A 21,862-nucleotide genomic window follows, 5' to 3' on the forward strand; every position below is an offset into this window, starting at 1 on the left:
GAAATCCTATCAGTCAGAATCTTGCTACTTGGTCATCTCTTACTGAAAGCCTAGAAGAACTTAAAAATAGATTGGAGTAGGGTCTAACAGTGTCTGACACACTATACTTCCACAAATTATGTAAATTTGTGTCTAGTTTATAATCAACAAAGCATAAATTTTACAAAATTTACTACTACATATCATAGAATTTGTTTTATTATCATTGGTCTCCATCTGCTCCTTTTTCATTTGATTACCTATTTTTGTTTGCATGTCAAAATGAAGAATATATTTTAATACCTTTTTTATTACTATGCAGATATAATTTTTACTATATAATTATAAAAAAATATCCCAAATTAAAATCATTTGATAATACATCTATTTTCTTGGATTTCTTTATTTTTCACATTTATGGCTGACACGTAAATTCAGTGTAACTAATATAGAATAACTTTGTTGTGAGATTTAAATGACGTTCTTTTTTCTTTTAAATTATATTACTATGCCATAAGCATTTCTACTTAACTAAGATACATTCCATGGTTTGAAATCAGTAAAAAGCTGTGCTAGCCAGGGCTGCTGCTTACCTTTTAGCTTCTAAAAATGCATCAGCATCCACAGCATGAATGTCTGATTTTTCCTGTTGTAATCCACTGTCATAGAGAAGAGCAGAATTGAAGAAACATACTATTATTTTATTCTTTCTAAGCCAAATATTAGAGATTTCCTCTTTGTAACCTTCACATATACTTATTTCAAAGCTTATTTGTTTAATTTTCCTTTTATCATATACAATAATATGTTTTCTTAAAATGAATTGACTTTTTGTATTTACAATATGCTTCTTGCAACTAGTGACTGAAAGAAAGCATCTGTCATATTATGTCAGCTTTTCCTCTCTGATCCCTTAGGGGGATGTTCTGAATCATTAGCTTATAATTAGGTTTTGTTTTTTATTAAACATCAGCCATATGAGTGAGTCAGGCAGAAATAGGATTTGGCTCTTGGTTTCCCAAATAAATAGATTTATGGAAGTAATGTTTAGCAAAATATATACTAGGCTAATAATAATTAGTTTTATAAGAAAAACATCACTTGGAGATATTCATACATTAATTCAGGAAAGAGGAAGAGTTTGAATTGCATAATGTTAAAATGTTATTGATCAAATAATTGCTATAATTCAGATTTCAATAAGTATAATACATAAGTTGATTTTAATTAGTCATTCAATTTTTTCTTTATTAATTTATTCAATCAATTATTCAATCAGACCATTAGCAAATTTGCTAGTGTTTGTCAGTATACTGGTGCATATGACTGTGTGTGTGTACATGTGTGTGTTCATTTATACATGTTTAGATTTCATCTGCAAAATTGTTGAATGTATTCAACAATATTGCACACATGTGTGCAATACATTCAACAGTTGCAGAGGAAATCTAAACTTGTATAAATGATACTGTGCAAATATTGTACAATCTACTAGTAAAACCCCAAGAAAACACATTTTTATTTGACTCAGTTTAAACACTGACACAAGCATTTAGAAAGCTTTGAGCTTAATGAGTAAGTGAAACATAGACATTTATAGAGAACATTTATTTTCAAATCATTTATAGAGAAATGTTCAAATAACCAGAAGTTTATTGAAGAAAATTTAAGTTTTAATTCTTCTGAACAAATCTACAAAATATCTATTTATCTTGGGATAGAATGCTTGTATTGATATATATGATGAAGAAAAATATTATACAAGTGTGAAATTACAAAACAACTCTATTGATTTAATAACTAAATTATTAAGCATATCTGTATCTATATCTACCTATCTACACACACACACACACACACACACACACATACACACACACTTGCATACACACACATATAAAAATAAACAGAAAAAGAGCAAGAAAAAATTAGGAAAACTGATCTTCAAAAACCACAACCAAAAAAAAAACAAAAAAAACAAAAACAAAAACAAAAAAAAAAAGAAAAAAAAAAAAAAAAAAAAACAGTGAAACAAAACTACAAAATATCAGATGGGAAATTGAAACTCAAAATAGAACCTAATAAATTAAAAAACAGTAGAGTTTTTAAGTCTCTTATTTGGAAAAAAGATCAAACAGATCAATTTGATTTATTTTAAAGTAAATAAAAAACACAGTGTTCAAGTATATGCTATTAAGAATTAAATGTTATTCTATTCCAAGAGATATGACTATTTACTCAAATATAAAATAATTAATTCAAAACTCAAAATCTCTATTTTTTTCACAGAAAATAAAATGGAAAAAATACAATGAACATTTGGCATAAAATAAAGTGACAAAAAGAAATTATTAAAAAATTGAAATTTTTTTTTTTTTTGAGATGGAGTCTCGCTCTATTACCCAGGCTGGAGTTCAGTGGCACGATCTCAGCTCACTGCAACCTCCATCTCCTGTTTCCCATTTAGTGACTTGAATTTCTTTGAGGGCCAGTATTAAAACAGTGAATCCACTAGATTGAATTAGCATGGGATATAAATGAATGATGAGAAGTACAATGCCTACTTAGAGCCATAGGTTAATTAGAATCTTCTACTTGTTTGAGAGACATTGTTCATCTGGAAGTTTGTTAAGCAGCTACTATTATCCAATACAAAGTTATTCTCAATACAACCCTTCAAACAATCACTACACGTAGATTAAAGTGAACATGAGAACAAAATTCTATAAACTATTTTGATAATAATGTATGAGATGGAAAGCACAGATTAGTCTTTAAAAGGAAAGGCATACTTTGTCTATAAGATAAGCAAAGGGCAAAAGAGTGCAGAAAAAAAAAAAATGACAGAGCCAAGAATGCAATTTAAGCCACATGGTTTTATTTTGTTTATCCTACTGAAACAGACTGAGATTAAAGTTACTACTCAATCACATTTTAAAGGACACATTCCACAGGTATATATAGTTTATTTTAAAAAATGTATTTGTGTATACCTTAAGCATTGCTGAAAATGCTAATATTTCAACATCTCATTCTGTCTTCTAATATTGTTGACAATTTGAGTGCAATATGGTAGAAAATTTTAAGCTCAAAGCTTACGTTGAAACTTGTGTCAGTCTGAAGTTAAATGAAATAATATAAAGCACTGCACACTCATAGGGAAAAGAGTTATACATAAAAGTATGCTAGAAATATATTTACAAATTAAGTATTATATTTAATCGTTAATAATATAAAAACACATGGCAATTCAATCTGAGAAGATACATACTGTATGATTACAACTATTTGACATTCTGTGAAAGGCAAAACTATGATACAGTAAAAAGATCATCGGTTGCCAGGAACTGAGGGGAAGAAGGAATAAATAGGCAGAAAATTCATAGGAAAGTACAAAATTCTGCATGATACTGCAATGTTGGATACATGTTATTTTACATTTGTCAGAACCCAAAGACTAAAACACCACCGATAGTGAGCCCTAATGTAAGCTATGGAATTTGAGTGATATTGACCTTAACAAATTGTCACTGTGGTTAGAATTTTGCTAGTGGGGAAGACTGTTTTTGTATTGAGGATAGGGTGCTGAGAAAGGAACCAGAGATATATGGAAATTCTGTCCATTCTTCTCAATTGTACTGTGAACCAGAAACTGTTTTAAAAACTAAAGTCTATCACAATATTTTAAAATGCATGGCAAACCAAACCATAAATTGAAACATTTCCAAAGATTGTCACTTTGAATATAATTTTAACAGATGCTTACAATATTTGGCAGTTTAAAAATACTAGGTTTCTCTCATGCATTATATCTTTTTAATACAATAATCTCAAAAATTATTGAGGAGGAAAACAGGAAAATGATCAGCAATAAAAGATACCATCTTTTTTCAGTTTATTTTTGGATAATAGGAGCGGTTTGTATATTGTTGTTAATGTGTACAAAGGTGCATGCATTGTGTCCCTTATTCAAAATGCTTGGAAACCGAAATGTTTTAATATCTGAATTTCAAAAAGTTTTGCCATATTTGCCTGTACATAGTATGACATCTTAGGAGTGAGATACAAGTCTAAACATAAAATTCATTTATATTTTATAAACACCTTAAATATATACCCTGAAGCTAATTTTATATAACATTTTAAATAATTTTGTGCATGAAGAAAAGTTCGTGGTACGTGCTTACATGTGGAATTTTCCTCTTGTGGTTGTCATGTTAGTGCTCAAAAAATTTTGATTTAGAGATACTAAAACTTTACTGTTTAGTTAACATAGTGGCAACTTTCACAAAACTTGTATTTTGTAACACATTCAAGATCTCCCATTTTGCATTTATAGCTACATTTTATCTGTCAAAACTAATAAAGCTCTGTATAAATTGAAGCCTTTTTGTAAATTATTAGAAATGATACATGAGTCATGCATACATCCTTTAAGAAGCCTGTCACATTTAATCAAATTCATCATATTTCACAAGTCTATGACCTTGTTAATTTCATCTATTTTTTTAATTTCTACATGCCTCATTTGAATAATCATCTATCAAACTAAATAGACACAATTGCATCCATAAAATTTACAAACATCCATCAGGCTATGAAGAAAGGTCTGATTTTAATTTAAGAGGCACTTTTCCTTACCGGTTATATGAGATGGTCATATATATTTAGGGAAAGTTATAGATTATAATCTCAAACCTTTTGGAAGATCAAAGGTTTTACTGAGGAAGGGTGAAGGCAGCCGCCTCATTAATATTAGCGTAGGAAAGACAGAGATGATCAAAGGCCTTACACCACATCCCTTTGTCTCCACTCCTGGCTCTCAGAATCTTCTTGGGGAGGGAAGGAGAGAACTAGAATGTAAGTTCAATATTTTGAGTCTCTGGAGACCGATCAAAACACTGGTTTCTGTCTTACCTGAATCTGAGAGCTAATAGAAAAGGGCCCATATTGACAACTGCTGAGAGCCAAGGTCATGATTTATCAGTATTTACTCACTGGCCATTGCTCATCCTTCCAATTCAGTATAACATGATCAGGAAAATTATCAGGCCCCATATTCTTTTCATGTAGATAAATATATGATTGAAATATAAGCCAGTCTTCAGACATATGGTAATGGGGGATTATCTTAGTTACTCCACATGACTGGGGGGCCACTGAAAACCAAAAGTATTGAGGGCAAGATTGATATACTAATGTAGAAAGTATTGATTAATAGTATTTATTGAATCGATATGCAAGAGAATATAAAAGGGACTAAATGAAAGATATTTGCTCACAATTGATGTTTTATTATTATTCATACTTACGAAATAATAGTATTTCTCCTAATACTATCCCTCCCCTAGCTCCCTACCCACCTGACAAATGCTGGTATATGAGTTTCCCTCCCTTTGTTCATGCCATTGGGATTTTTATAGTAAACCAAATAGGTATAACTATCTGGTAGCACCTTGTATGCCTGCTTCCCAACCCCCGAATTTATACGGTATCAATTGAAAACCAAGACTCAAAAATTCTAAATAAAATATTTGAAATCAGACATCACGCCATATGACTTAAAAAGTAATGGAAACATGGTGCAATATTAGACAATATTTATGTGAAATAAATTGTGTTAATAGATCAGATTAGATTAACAATTGCTAGCCATAAACATTATATAACATCAAGCATATGATTTTCATTATTTTCTAACCTTTTAATTTAAAATAATTTCAAACTTAGAAAAAATTGCAAGAATAATACAGAAAGCATTAAAATATCCTATACCCATTCTTTCCTATTGCTTACATTTTACCACATTTGCTTTTATATATTTTTATATTTTTTCTCTCTAAGAATGTTTGATAAACGGGTGGAAGAATACGCAGAATTAATTTTTTTTTCTGGATCAATTACATGTAAGTTGAGTTTATGCAGTCATGATTCCCTCTTGCCTTATGGTTTTCTAGGTCTCCTCTGGGAAGATTAGCTCTCTGTCTTACAGCAGCTCTCTACTCTGTACGTACACCTGTTTAAAAACTCAATTTTATTTTCCTATGTTTTTCTTCATATGTGTCTCTTTTTTCATTCTTTCTTCAAAAACTCAATAGTTAACCAGAATACTTTCAAGAGTATAATATAACTATAAAATATAGGAAATTAATATTCATAATTATACTACCCATCTAATCTATAAGTTCTATTCACATTTTACCTCCTACTCCAATAAAGAACTCAGCTAAAACGTACATCCAGGACCACATCTAACATTAATTTGTCATGCCTCCTTAGTCACCAACAACCTAGAACAATTTAGTCTTGTCTTTCATGATCCTAGTATCTTTAAAGACTTTAAGCTTCCATTTTGTTGAATATCATTTAGTTTATAGTTATCTGATACTTCTCCCTCCCCTGCTTAGATTGCAACTTACACATTAAAGACAAAAATATCACAGAAGTGATACTGTATTCTCATTATCTTACCAGGTGGTACCAGGTGGCACCAATCTTTCATTACTGGTGCTGTTTATTTTGGCCATATAGTTAAAATCGCATCTGCCAAATTTCTCCTGTTGCTATTTTCTAATCAATGTTTCTAACTTATGTATCTAATTAATAAGTCTTTTATGGAAAGATTCGATACTAAAGTTCTATTTCTCCTTACTTTTTCACCCAATAATTGTAACATCAATCGATGAATTTTCTCTGCTCAATTATAACTATTGCTGCCAAATGGTGACTCTGATTTCATCACTTCTTATACATTTACCACCTGGGATTCCACATTAAGAAAGAACTATTTTTCTTTAACATTTACTTATATATTATTTATAGCAGTATAGCCTCATAAATTCTACTTTAAGTTACAGTCTGCCATTACCATTGCATATATTGATATTCAAGTTGTCCCGTAGTTTGTAAGTATATCCCAGACAAGTTGGCTTTTATCTTGTTTGAACATGCCTGCATCATTTCTCAGGCACCTTTGTAGTTTCTGGACATACCCACACCCACATATCTTTGTCTATTTATATTTTATTTGTCACTTTTTATTTTTATAGCCAAAACATATATTCTTCAAAGCCTAGGATGTTGCTTCTTTATGCTTTTTGTTTATACCAGATACTTGTCTTGCCAGCTATGGACACTTAGCACCTAATACCTGATTTGTCAGCTTTGCTGAAGTGACATTCCTGAGACAGGAGAACAAAGCTCTAGTTCTATATTCAGACTACTTTCGGCCTCACTCTTGACGCTGAACTCACTACTAGTACTGGAGAGATGCCAGTGAACAGAGAAAGATGTGGGTGGTAACATTTAAAAATATACACTGCTGTTCACACGACTGGATTCTTTTCTTATTCTTGGGAAGAAAATAAAAAGGTAATGTGGAAGTAGAAACTAACAGTCAAATACATCCTAGTTTTTTGAGTCAGTTTCACCTTAGACAAATTTAGTCACTTAAAACTTCTGAGCTTCTTATTTCCTGTCTATAGATTTATAAATAGGAAAATTTTACTGATCTCTTCCAACTTTAAAATTCAGTAAGTCAAAACTTGTCCAAATTATTGTTTTATTTTTGACTGAGGTTCAGATGTCAAGAATCACAAAAAACATCGATGCATCAGGGGCTTTCAGATTCAGAAAAAAGTTGACATTTCAGTCACAGGGAACAGACAAAGGCAATGACAGTATCTGAGGAATTATGAGCCATGTGTCATCTGTGAGGTTTACATAAAGTTGTCCAAGCTAAATCTTTAATAAAAACCTGTCTCACAGCATATAACCACACTTCCAGTTGATCAATATTTAAACGAATTTCCTTTAATACATTATGTGAGCAAATCTCATATTCTTATTAATGGTCCAGAAGGACTTGAAATCGTATATCATCGAGTTATAATCAATAAATATCTTAATAATATTTTCAAATTTTTGTTATTTAATATAAGATAAACATAGAGCATAGTTGTAAATTTTTTTCCAACGTAAACCCTAAAATTTCACAAGCCGTGAATGCCTAATTTTAAACATTCATAATCTGTATCTATTTTGAAATAAGCATAACATATTCCAATATGCTGTATTTTCCTGACTTTAATACAACTGCTTTTACAAATTTATATAGATATCTTTACAAATGTCTATTTCTTTAACATAAAGGAGATGTAATATGTACTTCTTTAACATGAAGTAGATATTTATATTATGTCCAAAATTTACTAAGAATTTGTATGTTATTTTTCAAGATTCCTTTTGCTTACAATTGGAATATGTTAAAATATTAAACTTGACAAAGTAAAAAGTGGAAAAAAACTGAAATGTTAACATACAATTAAAGGTCAAATGATTTTTAAATTATTATTTATGTGTTATGAGCATTTCATTTTTAAATGGTGTCACATGAGACACAAACTGAAAATATTTTACAACATACTATATTTTCCTGTGAAGAAAACGTCTGTTTTTGTATTTGTTTTTTCCTTAAATAAAGAACAAAAACTAGTTTATTCTGCTCTGTCAAATATTCCTTGACTTAACTCCCAGAAAGATGATTCCCTTTGGTGTAGATTTCTCAACTTACTCACTCATGCAGAGTTGGATTTCTAAACTGCAGGCAACTGAACTGGGATTTGGAGTTGACCTTTAACAGTAAGATAGTATAAGCTTCAACAATTTTTCTTCATTGACAGATTAGAGTTCTCTAATGCTGTTTTCATATAAAAATATTTCATTACACTTTATTTTATTTTTAATATTCAAAAATCAAAAAATTAAAAAACAGTTTATATCATCATAACATTAAATAAAGCAACCAAATAAGCTTAGTGAACTGTACTGTCTACATATGGGGTGCATTTATTTGACACATATCTAATTCATGTATTTAACTAAGTTTTGTAATCCATGTATCTAAACTTTGGCATTTTGTACATCCTATTTTAGTTTTTGTAGATGATTTTCCTTTTTATGCCACCATAATACAGTTTTTATAACATACTTTCTAGATTTATAAATTAGTATTCTTTAATGTCAGCATTTATGTGCATTCCAAGAACATAGCATTGTTTTTAATCACCTAACAGTAAGTAAAATTTTCTCAGAATAAAGCTCTTCATTGTAACAGTAAAATTTCTCTGATTATTGGAATATCCTTCATTTACTTTGAGGAATATTTAATAATTAAACATGCACTTAGCCTGACCATTGTTGGAAAGTAAAGATTAAAAGTAACAACTTCTTGTGTATACTTTTTAAGTTCCTCAAATAATTTTAGTCCAACATGCACCTCCATGCAACTAGTTATTATATTAGAATTTCCAAACACAGAAATTTATTTTGCCTATGCATAGTTGTGAAAGTATTCTATGAAAATAATGTGTGTGTGTGCGTGTGTAAATTCTAAAGGTACACATCATCCTATTAAACTTTACCCCTCAGCAATCATTATAACCAATAAGTCATTAACAAAAATAGACAGTATGAAGCATATACTGAAGTTAAGTTGAAATAATAAGAATCAAATAAACAATCAATGTAAATATTGATGAGAATGCTAATGAAAAAAAGCTTTTTCCTTTAGCTTGGCAATTTTGCTTCGTCATAATCCTTACTTTAATTAGTAAATTTAAATATCTGATTTGTAGACTAATACAATGAATATTGGATTTTCTATTTGACCTATGCATGCTGTTTTGCATGTTAAAGTTTTCCTGGCTCAACCATGACAACAGCAGTAACCTCTGGGTAAATCCTCCGGTCTTCTTGATGTTATGATACATGCTACATCAGTGGACCTCACGGTCACCAATTCACTCCCATCCCATGGTACTTCTTCATTCTTATATTGCTTCTGCTTTAGCTGTCATGTATGAAACTATACATATATATGTATATGTTTGTCTTTTATAAATGACAACTAAACTATAACTATATAAATAAATTATATATGTAGTTTATTTTTGTTTACAGTTTTTTTAATACTTTCTATTTTTTTATAGTTTGTTCATGCTTTTTATTTTTGTTTATAATTTGTTCTTTTCTATTTTTGTTTTAGCTTCTGGAGATAGATAGGCAGATTTGTTACATGCATAAATTGAGTGTCACTGAAGCTTAGGGTACAAATGATACCATCACCTAAGTAGAGAACACAGTACCTGATAGGTAGCCTTTCAACCCATACACCAATTACCCTTTCCTCTCACGGGGACATCTCCCAGTGCCTGTTGTTCCCATCTTTGTGTTCATGTGTATTCAGTGTTTAGTTCTCACATTTTAGTGAGCACATACAGCATTTAGTTTTCTGTTCCTGCATTAGTTTGCTTAGGATAATAGCCTTCAGCTGTTTCCATGTTGCTGCAGAGAACATGATTTAGTTCTTTTTTATGGCTATGTAGTATTCCATCATGTTTATGTATCAGATCTTCATTGTCTAGTCTACCATTGATTGACAAATTGGTTTATCCCATGACTTTGCTGTTGTGAATAGTGCCATGTTCAACATTATGTGTACATGTGTCTTTTTGGCATAATAATCTTTCTTGGGCATCGGATTCTGGCAAAGAACACTTGTTTTCTCTATATGAGCATTAAAACATAATGCTTAGGCATTGGACTCTGGCTAAGAACACATCTTCTTCTATATAGGAACATTAACGCATAATGCTTAGGCACTGGATTCTGTCAAAGAACCTTACATTCATTAGGGTCTTAAAATTATTTTTCCACTTTAGAACCCTGATACTGCTTTGCTTTTGGTCCCTGGTAATTTTATTTTATTGCAAGTTCCAGTAAGATAGGTGTGTTCTGTTCTTTATCCAGAGTGTTTAGTGTTCTATAGTTGGATTTTTTTGAGTTAATTTATTTAAATTGCTGTAAGTAGAACTGTTAACAGGATTTTTCATTACTAATTTTCTTGAGCATTTTTTTGAAACATCTGAAGTATACTGTACATTTCTCTAGGTTAGGTTGTACTGTATTCTGAATAGGACACCATCTACTAGAATTTTCTGAGGCAAGTTTAATTGGGATGCCTCACAGGATGTGATGTCAGAAAGCCCCTAACATGCTTCCAAAAAAATTCAGAGTCAAGTCTTTGACATTTCCGAACAACCCACAAGGCACTTCTATACGACCATTTCTAGGTATGCTTTAGTTATGTTAACCCCTTCCTATTTAGCATCTCCTTTCTTCTGCCTCATTTTGTGAGAAATCTCCTCTTCATTTCTCTGTATGCCGTTACATGTTTCATATATACTCATTTTAATAATATTCTTGCCCAAGGTCTTTCCCCCCCTTGCCTAGATGAAACTTAATTGCACATAAATCTAACCATCCTTACATCATCATGTGTGTTAGAACAGCAACCACTCATGGAGAAAGTCACACCATATACAGACCCCAAATTATGCAGTTGTCCCTTAACAATACTTTGAAGTCTTATAAATTTAATTAAAATTATTCAAAAATTATTACTTAAAATGTTTTCTATTAGGGTTACTTCCCACAGCTTTTTTTCTTAGCCTCTTCCCACATTTTCTGAATAGTTTTAACAGAAAAAAACGAACAAGAGATACTGTCAGAATTTCATTACATTCTAAGTACTGTATCTGCAAACATACATGCATGAGCACATACATTATTATTTTAACCTCTAGTTTTAATACAGGAACTGCTCACAATTCTATTTGGGACAAAATAACACCTAATTTGACACTTCCATTCTTTTCTCCTCAGCACGGTCACTTTCCCTTTTCTTCTTATACTGCATATATAAAAGCCACTGCCTTTCATTTTGATTTTCACTTTTTTTCACATTTTAATTTTTCTTATTTTACAAAATGAAGCAATATAATGTAAAAAATTACATTTCCCACTTAGTTTCAACTTTTCTAGTTTCCTTAAAACTACCTCAAAGAGTTTACATTTTTAATTCTTATTTTTTAATCTCTCATTCAGTACTCAAATACTTTCATTGAATTTTCTCACCCATCTTTCATAAGTATAATGATGTTATGGTCACAGCAATCACATACATAATGCTAAATTCAATGGACTTTTTAAGTACTAATCCCATTTGACTGTTCAGTTTTATGATACACTCCTTGCCACTTTCTCCTGAAAATATTGTATCCCATTATCATTTCCAATATCTAACTTTCCTTGTTTTTCTTTTAATGCTGTTGACAATATTCTCCTTCTTTTGTAAATTCGTCATCCATTATATAACTATTTACTGATCCTCAGACTTTGCCCTTGGGTCACTTTCCTTTCCTTAGTTCATCTCAAAGGAGAATACCAAAATTATTATAATTTAACAACTGTATTCTGAACACCCACACTTGTATACATCCATCTCCTGCCAAAATATCTAACCACATACTTAAAATATATTTTTAAATGTAATAAATAAATTTTAATTCAACAAATGAAAGTAGAATGTAATATTTCCCCCACAAATAATTTACTTCTAGTGTTCCTTTTATTAAAAAATGTGAATATCATTCATCCATATGTCTTCATTTTCCTATAGTTTATTTTAATTCAGAAACTTTGATATAGAATGATTTCTTAACATCCTCAAATTTTCACAGGCAATATAAACACGGATTTCAACCCGATTCTGGCTTTAAAATCTACAATTTTTCATCAACTCAAGCAGAAAATGTATCACTTAAATGTTTGCCATCTCATTTTATTTTCACAATTTTTTTCTCATATCTATATTTACAGTTACCTGATAGATTCTATCTGCTATATTAGAACCTGTAAATGATACTTTATTTGGGATAAGGATTTTTGCACATGTGATTATGTTGAGAATTTTGAGATGAAGAGATTTTTCTAGATCATCAGGCTGGGTCCTAAATGGCATCACATGTATACTAATAAATGAGAGGCAGAGAGAAAATTAGACACATAGCAAAGTGATACAGGAGCTAAAAGCAAATTATTTAGGTGGTTAATGAGGGTAAGAGAGTCCTTGGTAAGGCTTCCCTTTAAACAAAAATCATCCCCCAACTAATTTATTTTCTAACAAAGAGCAGCCTGTAAAATCAAGACGCAGACATAGAAAGGGAAGCTAGAAGATCTAGAAGACTGCACAGGTGAATGCCTCCAGCTGTGCCAAAAGGAAAAAGCTATTTGGCGCCAGGCATGTTCAACATAAAACCTCTGTCTTCCTTTTTCTTTGTCAACCATGTGTGCAGTAAGGAACAGACCACATGGAACTGGCTAGGGCCAAGTAGAGAGCCCACCTGCATAACAAAAGTTTAGGTTAGGATGGCCAGCTTATATGTGCACTATGCAAACATCGCACCTTGTCTGACCAATTTCTCGGGCCCTATGCAAATCTGACACTGCCTCTTCAAGCTTGTCTATAAAACCCCTTGCATTTCACCACAAAACCAGAAAACCCATTCAGGTATCTCTTTTTCTTTGCAGGAGAGAGGGCTATTCCCTTTCTCTTTCTTTTGTCTATTAAACATATGCTCTTAAACTTAACTCTCATGTGTCTGCATTCTTGATTTCCCTGGTGTAAGACAATGAAGCTTGGGTAATTGCCTCAGACAATGATGTGCTTCAAAAGGGCATGTGAAGAAGGAGGTAAAAATTGGAGTGATGTGGTCACAAACCGAGAATTACTGGCAGCCACCAGAAGATGGCAAAGACAAGGAACACATACTCTCCTGGAACCTCCAGAGGGAGTGTGGCCCTGGCAGCACCTTACGTTCAACTTTCTGGTCTCCAGATCTGTGAGGCAAACATTTTTGCTGTTTTATGCCATCAAGTTTATGGCAATTCATGGTAGCAGTCTTAGGAAACAAATACACCTGCACTCCCACAAAAATTTGCATTATGTGTGAGAGTGTGCATTATATTCTGTTCAATTTTTAATCTCAGCATTATGGCTTAAAACCAAGCCCACGTCTTGTTCATAATAAGTAAATTTTAAATAAGGTAATTAAGGCATGTGAAAACATAGGCTTTTCAAATTAGTGCCATCTGGTTCAAAGATAATTTAGAAATAAGTCTTTCTTACTCTGAATCAGTTTTTTAAATGTCTGTATTTTGCAAATCATTATTAAGTAAACTACTGTGTGCTGGCTGTTGAATCTGAAGTGGATTATTATAGAAATTTCAGTATCCATTTAGTGTTCCCAAGATATTTTTAGTTAATATTCCAGAAAGACTCAGTTTGATTGTTATTTTAAACTTCTCTAGTATTTTTCCTTTGACAATTTGTTATCTAAAATGGTGTTATGCTAAGATATGTACTGTTCCTATAATAATTCAACAACCACACTAATGTAATTTTAAATATAACCTTAGGTATAACTTCATGTAATTCTTTCATTTTTAAAATCAAATTATCTTTAAAACAGTACAACATTGCTACAAATTCAGGTATATATTATGCATCCACTGTGTAAGTTTTAACATTAAGCCTTTTTATACCATCAGAGTGTGATATTGGAATCTTATTTTTATAAAAACATATTATTTGCTAAATTTGCTATATATTTGTTTCAAATTGTTGCAGGAATATATTCTGTTTCATCCTAATATGCTCTTCTTAATACTATCATACTTTCCAAAATATAAGAAGAGAAATTTTATTTTATTTATGACCATTGTAACTAAGAAATATGCTGAAAAGATGCTTTAGCTTTTAGTGCTAAGTCATCATAGCAACCATGATGATTTGTTGCATTCATTACTTATTACTTTTATGTCATCTTCAATTCCTCAATAGTATAGAAAATGTAGATTTAAAGAGATGTTAATTTAAAAATATTCAGTCGTTTGTTCATTTTAAGAAGGAACATTATATTTCATATTCACTATAAAAGGAAGACTGTAATAATTTATATAGAGAGTAATAAAGCAATAATATTTTAAGAAAAAAATGGGACAGAACACCTGGCCAGAGTAATCAGGAAAGAAAAAAAATTGAGGGTATCCAAATAAGAAAACAGATAAGTCTAACTATCCTTGTTTGCAGATGACATGATTCTATAGCTAGAAAACTCCATAGCCTTGGCTCAAATGTTTCTTCAGCTGATACACAACTTCAGTGAAGTTTCAGGATGCAAAATTAACATACAAAAATTAAGAGCATTCCTATACAACAGGGAAACCAAGAGCCAAATCAGAAATGCAATCTCATTCACAATTACCACAAAAAGAATACCTAGGAAAACAGAAAACTAGGGAGGTGAAAGATCTCTACAATGAGAATTACAAAATGCTGCTCAAAGAAATAAGTTATGACAGAAACAAATGGGAAAACATTTCATGTTATGTACAGAAAAAAATCAGTATTATGAAAATGGCCCTACTGTTCAAAGCAATTGATAGATTCAATATTGTTCCTGGTAAACTACCAACAACATCTTTCATAGAACTAGAAAAGCTATTTAAATTTCATATAGAACCAAAAGAGAGCCTGAAAAGTTATGGCAATCCTAACCAAAAAGAATAAACCTGGAGGCATCACGATGCTTGACAGTGCCATTGAAAAGTGGGCAAAGGACATGAACAGACACTTTTCAAAAGAAGATGTACACACAGCCGACCATCACATGCAAAAAAGTTCAATATCACTGATTATTAGAGAACTAAAATAAAAACCACAGTGAGATATCACTTCATACCAGTCAAAATCTCTATTATTAAAAAGCAAAAAAAAAACCAAAAAAAACAAAAACACAAAACAAAACAAACAAACAAAAAAAACAGATGCTGGAAAGATTGCAGAGAAAAGGGAACACTTACACTTTGTGGGTTGGAATACAGATTTTTTTTCAGCCATTGTGGAAAGCAGTGTGGTGATTTCTCAACAGAACTACCTTTCAACCCAGCAATCTCATTGCTGGTTTTAATGGTTGTATACCCAAAGGAATATAAATCATTATTCCATAAAGGTACATGCATGTGAATGTTCATTGCAGCATTATTCATAATAGCAGAGATATGGAATCAACCTAAATGCCCATCAGTAGCAGACTGGATAAATAAAATGTTGTACATATGTACCATGGTATGCTCGGCAGCCATAAGAAATAAAAAAAAAAAATCATGTCCTTTGTAGGAACATGGATGGAGGTGGAGGCCATTATCCTTAGCAAACTAACAAAGGAATAGAAACCACATTTTCTACTTTTAAGTGGGAGCTAAATGATGAGACTTCATGGAGGGCAGAAGATGAAAGGAGGGAGACGACCAGAAAAAAATAACTTTTGTGTACCTGGATGACAAAATAATCTGTACAACAAACCCCAGTGACACAAATTTACTTATGTTTCAAAACTTCACCTAAAATAATAGTTAAAAAGAAATGTGACAGAGCATAGCATTTCTGGGTACTTTCCAGAACATGTGTTCAGTAAGGCTAAATATATGTTTTTATGTGTAGTATTTGTTTTAGAAAGCTTTTTAATTTCTAATAGAGCCCCTTAAATGTGTACATTTAAATGAAATTGAGGAAATTTCAAACAAAGGTGGTCATTGACAGTCTTTCTTTTTATACCTTCCCTCAAACTTTTAGTAAGCAAGCTTTCAAGATTATACAATGATTACCTCCAGGATTCTTGATCAGCTAGTGGTACAAAGAGCAGTCATGGTTGACAATAAAATCTGTTGGAAATAAACTAATTTTGGACATCTTTTGAAAAATTTAGTAATGTTTTAAATAAATCTGAATCAGCTATTAGTTTATATCATATAGGATTTTCTGATGCCCAGTTGCCTCAATATTACTTAATAGTTTACTCAGAAAAGAAGTGCCATCAAAAAAGGAAGCAAAGAGGAAAGAAGTAGTAAATGAAAGAGGAGGCGTGATTATAAATTGAGTTGAATGAAAAGTAAAATAATGTTATTTAGTACTATGGTCCATGTTGTATTGCTTTTTTGTGAATTACATTCTCTTTAAGTAGCTTTGTCACTGTATTTCATTAGATCACATATGCATAAAGAATTGTATTTTAAAGTAATACATTTAATTATCTAACATTGTTTTTAAAAATCACATAAAATTATTATGTTTAAATTCCAAAAGCCTGAAATAAATCAGTTTTTTAAAAAGTTCACAGATTAAAAAATAAAAAACACTTGCAGAAGTAGAAATATTACAGTTTTCTGTCTGAGTTTATTTTAATTAGTATTATGTTAACTCACTTTTTTCCAGTGCTTTGTGTATGTTTATTTTGTGTATAATTACATATATATTTCATTCATTTAATTAAGCCAAAAAGACTTGCTGGATCAATTGGGTACATTTTTAAAGTCTCAACTAGAACATTCTGAAGGTAATGAATGAGAGCGACTAACATATATGTGTATATATATAAAATGTATTATGTATCATGTATCAAAAATTGATCCACTGCTCTTTTTACTTTAGGTGTTCAATTTTTGTCTTGCCTATTGCTCTCTTTAAATTGAGACAATAATAATAAATTGAGTTCCAAATTACTTATAATCATTCTACAGTTTGCAGTTTCAAATGTGTTATCAATTAAAACTTAGTAAGATTAAATTTACTTGAGAATATCATTCAGCCTTATCTTGTTGCTTACCTATTGTTTTACACATAGACATACACATTGAAATATCTTATTATTACTTTAGAAGACTATGCATAATATACATGTCTACAATTAAACAAGATGTTTTTTTTAATGTATTAATTTAGCTAGACTTCAGCCCACATTTATTTAAAGACTAATATTATTATTTTTTACATGTGATTGGAGTCATAATCAATTGACAATAAGGAAAGGAAATCATTCTAGATAATCTTGGTTGGCCTGGTTCAATCAGTTGAAAGTCTTAAAAGCAGAGCTGGGGCTTCCTGAAAAAGCTATTCATCTATGAACATCAGCTTTAGCTTGTGCCCAGGAGTCTTTGATGTCCTGCACTAGGGATTTAAGACTTTCCTAGCCAGATCTATAATGAAGAAGCCAATCTACTGCAATAAACATCTTCGTATACTTCCTACCCATCTCTGACTCGCTGGTTAAACTTTGACTGATACAAATTTTGTTACCTGAAATAGTTCTAAAGAATCAATTCCTTGAATTGGTTCTGGGATGTCTGGAATTAGTTATCCAATCTAATTAGATTTAAAGGCACTAATGACTGTATCTCCCGTGGGAAAGAGGGCACTGATGTGACATCATTGAGACATTGTATTGTATGTGACATATGTGACAATAGCAATATATAAAATACTGCCATTGGATAGTCCAAATCAATTACCTCTAGGAGGCAAGTTTCTGCAATATCATGTACTTACTAGCTTAGAATATTTTGCTCAAATGAAGGAGTATAATGAAATTGGTTGGCTGCCCCTAACTTTGCTGGAAGAAGGAGGTATTGAAAAGTATGCTCAGGGCTTCATATTTCTAACTTTAACTCTGTATTAATGACCTGCAATATTCTCTATTGGCTCAAAAACAAAACAAAATACAACAAAAATCTTAATCTCATGGACCTGTACAATAGACATTTCTGAAAACAGAATCAATAGTTTCCTTTGGTGAATAGCTGAATTACAATATAAATTGAATTCCTATCCTAACTTCATGGGGTACATTCTGTTAAAGTGAAGGTATTGATTGAGAAGGAATAGGATTATGAAAATTGAAATAGGAGATGTGGGAAGACCCTGATGAAGGTGGAAACACTGGACCCATAAACTCTGCTAAGTCTTTTTGCCAGTAAAAGCAAACATTCTTTCCTTGCTTGAGCAAGTTAGCCCTCCTCTGACTGAAGAGCACAAAATGTCATCCCATAAGGTAGTTGCCTTATCAGCCACTGTTGATCCTCCTCAGTACCTGTTTCTATCACGTCTCTGTGATTTTAGATGTAAAACCAACTCAAGTCTTAGTAGGCCCAAAAGAGTAAAGTACAAAGTGAGATCCATAGGGAAATACACCACCCACTCGAACAACTAAATATTTTTTTAAAAAATATATTCAGAATAATATCTGAGAAATATGTTTGGGAATGAAGCTTAAGAATGTTGATGCAAAGAGGAAATAATATATAATTAAGTCAGGCTAAATTTATTGTCATTGGACACTAAGCAGAGATTCTAGATTTGATCTTTTACCCTGAAGAGTTAAAAAAGCAAACATTTTGTACACTAAATGAAATTAAAATGCTAAAACTACTTTGGTATAATGTAGAGGAAGGTAGAGAGTAGAGATATTGCAATGTTATCATGGATTTATCATACTAATTTGTTCAATTAACCCTGGAACACCCCTAAGACACACCTTTTATCTAGACTGTGAGAAATAAATTTGTAAGGGAAACCTTGAATATTCTTATTTGTAGGTCAGAAATTCCAGTAGATATTTCTGTTGTCAATCTGTGACTTCAACATGCAATGGAAATAGCGACAGACCAGTTCAGTAGTGACCTCATAACTACAGTTAATTGCCAAAGACAAGGTGGGCATGGTTAATGTACAGTAATCAGAAAACTTTGACTTGCAGTTAATTATGGTATGGGTTAGTTAATCACAGTGTATTTAGAAAATTAATAGATAGTCTATTAAAGTCTTATCTAATCTGTATAAGAGGGAAAGTTCTAGGTTTAGTGAATAGAGGTCTAATTTGAATTACCAAAAAAGATAGTCATAACATATCAATCAATTCTAAAACATGAACCAATTCTCAGAACACTTCCATACCACCAAAAATGTGGACTGCTTGCTTTTTGCCATGCTTTTCCAAGTGGACCTATGGATGTTTCCTAGGGTAATGATGCAATGGCAAAGGGGAAATAATCAAACATTTTGGAAATTACTGGAGACTGGATCTGAAATGACACTCTTTTCAGATGATCTGAAAGGATCTGAAATGATCTGAAATGAAGACCCAAAGTGTTAGTGTAGTTTACCAGATCTGAGAAATTACGGTGATTGTGGAATTTTGCTCAGGTCTGTCTCACAGTGGATCACTGTATCCATCCATGAACCCATTCTATGTTATTTTTTTTTTCAGTTCTATAATGTAAAATTGGAATAGACATACTCAGCAACTGGCAGAATCCATACGTTGGTTCCCTGACTTGCATATTGAGAGGTACTATGATAGAAAACTTTAAGGATAAGCCAATATAATTGCCTCTACCCCAAAATATAATAAACTGAAAGAAATAATGCATTTCTGGAAGGATTGCAAAGATCAGTGCCACCATCACAGACTTAAAAGATATAGGCATGATGATTTCCATAGAGCCTTATTCAAGTCATGTATTTGGCATATGCAGAAAACAAATGGATCTTGGAAAAGGGGACAGTGGATTATTGTAAATGTTCAAATTGCAGTTGCTGCTGCAGATGTGCTTTCATTACTTGAGCAAATTAACACATCTCCTGTTACCTTGTATGCTGCTGTTGATCTGGCAAATGCTGTGTGGAAATAAGTATTCGAAATTTAATCTGTTGAAACTTTAAAAGATTTCAGCCTTGAGGGAATGTAATTAGGAGAGACATATTATGCATCTGTAGCCTAGGCAGCTATCTATAACCTGTGTTTCTCTTTATACATTAGACTTCTTCCTTACCTACATTGTTTTATAAAATGTTGTAAATGACTAAAGAGTAAGGAAGACCATGTCTCTCTTCACTATTGATCTTCACAATAGATTAACTTCCCTTTTACCTTTCTCACAAAAAACCAATTCATGACTATCACAATATATTAAGTTGGAATGTTAAATATACTCTTTTAAATTGGAATGGAAATGAAAACAAGCTGTATGGAAAAGAAAGCAAACTATAACTAATTAAATTGTTGTAACTCATAAACCAGCCTTTTATAAAAAGTTACAATCCTACTAAACTTGATTTCCTCTCTATATAAGCAAGATCGTAACTTTTAATGTCTGAGAACTGATCAAATTGCTTTGGAGTCTGTGTTCTCTGGATGAGGATTCCTAGATTTTCATTGGAAGAAACTATTCAAAACTGGATTCTGACTCAGTTATTTCAGGTTGAAAGCTGTTTGTTCTATACGTGTTAATGAAGACCACCAGAGTAGTTTACTTTTAGCTGGCAAGGAAAGCAAATTACCTTCACTGTCACATTAGAGGTATCTTAGCTTTCTAGACTTAATTTAGTCAGCAGGTACCTTGATCCCCTTTTCTTCCGTGAGACACCACACTAGATCATTACATTGATGATATTATGCTGATTGGTAGTTATCAGGAAGTAGAAGCTACTCTACACATTTGAATAAAACATTTGTGTGTTAGAAGGTGGGAAATAAATCCCACAAAAATTCAGTGGCCTCTCACCCCAGAAAAATTTCCAAGACTTTAGTGGTATGGGCAAGTCAAGTTATCCTGTCTAAGACAAATGAGGAATTTGTTGTATCTGGCCTTTGCTGCCACACACAAAGTCAAGCTTAATTCTTATTGAGCCTCTTAGAATTCTGGAAGCAATGTTAGCAATGGTTAATCCATATAGATCTGCAGCAACTTGATTCTTGCCTCATTGAAAGAAAGACTTCAGCCTAGGGACATAAGGTAGGTTAAGACACTGAGGTTGGTTTTAGAGCAGGAGTGAAATTCATAAAAAGAATTAGAGCAAGATGAAAGAAAGTAAAGTAGAACTTGGAAGAGGGCCAAGAAGGCAACTTGAGAGACTCAAGAGCCTGGTTTGACCTTCAACTTGGGGTCTTATATGTTGACATGCTTCCAAGGTTGTGCTGTTTCTTCCCTGATTCTCCCCTTGGGGTGGGCTGTTTGCATGTGCAATGGCAGGCCAGCACTTGGGAAGGACTGCATGCTCAGTGTGTTCACTGAGGTACACATGCTCACTTGAGGTGTTTTTCCCTTATCAGTCTATTGTTCCTAGAGGAAGGTCCTATACCAGTTA

This window comes from Saimiri boliviensis, chromosome 15 (assembly GCF_048565385.1).
Source record: "Saimiri boliviensis isolate mSaiBol1 chromosome 15, mSaiBol1.pri, whole genome shotgun sequence".
In the NCBI taxonomy this organism is placed as follows: domain Eukaryota; kingdom Metazoa; phylum Chordata; class Mammalia; order Primates; family Cebidae; genus Saimiri; species Saimiri boliviensis.